The sequence below is a fragment of the Myotis lucifugus genome, unplaced genomic scaffold (assembly GCF_000147115.1).
Source record: "Myotis lucifugus unplaced genomic scaffold, Myoluc2.0 scaffold_1192, whole genome shotgun sequence".
NCBI lineage: Eukaryota > Metazoa > Chordata > Mammalia > Chiroptera > Vespertilionidae > Myotis > Myotis lucifugus.
Genome location: NW_005872240.1, coordinates 70617 through 73209, shown reverse-complemented (window position 1 = coordinate 73209; position 2593 = coordinate 70617). Strand labels below are relative to the sequence as shown.

Below are 2593 nucleotides of genomic sequence, written 5' to 3'. Positions count from 1 at the left end.
TTCTTCCCAAAAAAAAAGCGAAGGAAAGAAGTTGGGGTTGGGGTGAAGAGGAAGCTTTCAATTGCGCCTCCAAGAACCAGTTGAAGGGCACCACTGGCCCGCTGAATCAATCCCCGGGTTTGGGTAGAGCATGGGAGAATGGGGCAGGTGCCCAAGAAGAGTGCCAGGACTTCATCTCCCAGCCCTTGCGGAGAGGCATCGCCATTTTCTGGGGTTGAAGAGGTGGCAATACCCTATTTAGACAGGCTCCGGTGGGGCCCAGGACAATCCAAAGTAAATAAACCACAGTAATTCTCGTAGGGGCGCGTCACTCAGCAGATATCTTGTTAGCGGACCTTTGTGCTCCCCGTGTGTGTGGGTGGGGGGGCGGGTGGAGGAGGGGGACTAGGTGTGTGGGTGTGGGTGTGCGTTTGGGAGTGTGTGTGTGTGCGTGCGCGGGGCGCGCGGGCGTGCGTCTGTGCGTGTACATCCGCAGTCACGCACGGACACTTCTGGCTTTGAATGGTCCGTTGGCATCCATGAGCACCCTTCAGCCCCTGCTTTCTCGAAGACAGAGTCCCCTCGGGTCTAGCCAGAACTGGGGAAGTCCAGTCACCTGGCTCTGCCTTCCCCAGAGGAGGGTGCACTTGCATTGACGCTTCTCGACCAGCAGAGGGCGGGACGGGCTCTTTGGCCCAGGCCAGGGCCCCAGTCAACCCAATCTCTGTAATCCACAAAGACTATGTCCAGTTCGGGCCATCTTGTCGACCCCCCCAACCTCTCACCCCCCCACCCCGCTCACTCTCTGGATGGATGGATGGTCAGACCCCGGCCCACAGACCAAGTCCGGGCCTGGCCATCTGGGCTTGCCAAAACCTCAGAAAGTTGAAAGGCCGGATCAACGTGTTTTCTGTGGAGGTTTTTTTATTTTTATTTTTTTTAAGGAGTGTTTTTTGTTTTTTCAATCTGGAATGACATGGAAGGTGTCATTCCAGGCCCCCAAATCCAAGAATGTGGGGAGAGGAAGCTGACCTGAATCCAGTTCCTCAAGCGGGTTTGCCTCCTCTGTTGGTATGTGGTGACCTCTTCACACTATAAAACTGTTCACTATTTACTAGGAGCAATGTCAGAGTCATCCTTCAGCACTCCAGCCATGTGTTCGTTATGAGTCTTAAGTCGTCGCTTTTTGTGAAGCGGGCAGGCCTTTTCCTTCTCTGGATAGGGGCCACTTTCTTTGGTCTGGATTCCTGCCTGGAAGAAATACCCTGTCACTTCAGATATTCTTCTGAATATCTCGCTGCAATCTCCAATTTTCTCCTCATCCATTGAATCCACAGTGACACTCCTCCACAGTTTCTGAAACTCTTTGTCCACAGAAAATTGACAGCTTTTATCATTGAAGAAAAGAATTTTCTTCTTTTCTGGACGATTTACAAAGAATACCAGGTCCCGTAAAGCCTTCACAGCTTTCTGGGAATTGGGCAGTTTTCCTCTATGTCTTTTAGAAGAATTCATCCTAAGCCTCGCTTCTCTTGCTTATCTAAGAGACTAAGCAGAGCCTTCGTATCTTCTACACAATGAAATACTACGCTGCGGTAAAAAAAAAAAAAAAAAAAAAAAAAAAAAAAAAAAAAAAAAAAAAAAAAAAAAAAAGAAGGTATTTTTGCCATTTACAACAGCATGGGTGGAACTGGATAGCATTATGGAAAGTGAAATTAGCCAGTCAGAGAAAAATGAATACCACGTGATCTCACTCATTTGTGGAATATAGAGAACAACATAGACTGATGAACAGGGACAGGTCCATAGACATCTGTACCACCACTCTGTGCTGGGGCCTCTGCAGCTTGGCCACCACCAAGCAGTTCAGGGCTATCCCGGAATCTTTATATTTCTATCTATCTATCTATCTATCTATCCCAAATCATGTTCATGTTCAATTTGTAACAAGGAAATTGGGGGTCACCACAACATGAGGAGCTGTATTAAAGGGTCGCAGCATTAGGAAGGTTGAGACCACTGGTCTAAGGTTTATTTCTACCTCAATTTCTGGCCCCTACCCAGCCTGGCCCTGGTTTGGGCTTGGGCAGGAGGCAAACAACTGAGGTGTTTCTCTCACATGGATTATGTCTGTTTTCCCCTCTCTCCCCCACTCTCTAAACATCAATGGGAAAATATCCTCAGATGAGGATTAAAAAAAAAAAAAACGAACAAAGGTGGGTTACCAGGTCAGAAGGTCCAATCTTCAAAGTGCATGCAAGCTGCTCCTCTCAGGGGGTCCGGGCTGAATGTTTGAGAGCATCTCCAGGAAGGCCTGCGGGGACGGTGCTTCCACATTCTAGAAGGTGTTCTGGACTCTGCTTAACAGGATGAAGTATTTCATCTCCAGCCAGATGAACCCGAAGTGGTTCTCATCAAACAGGATGAAGACTCCAGGGCAGCGCCTGGGGTAGGCGGAGCCATGTAAGGTAACAATGTGCACGCCATAGTAACACATCCTGCAGGTTCGGGGCGGGGGGGGGGGGAAAAGTTCTGGTCTCTTGAGCGCAAGCCCACAGGCAGAACAAAAGGAACAGGCTGCTTCTTTCGAGGTGCAGCCCAGGACTCCCCGATG

At 49.2% G+C, this 2593-nt stretch overlaps 1 pseudogene; it reads right to left on the bottom strand.

Moving 5' to 3' along the window:
- Nucleotides 1-1086: 1086 nt before the first annotated feature.
- The window catches only part of LOC111824331, a 2923-nt pseudogene continuing 1416 nt past the window's right edge, over nt 1087-2593 (bottom strand).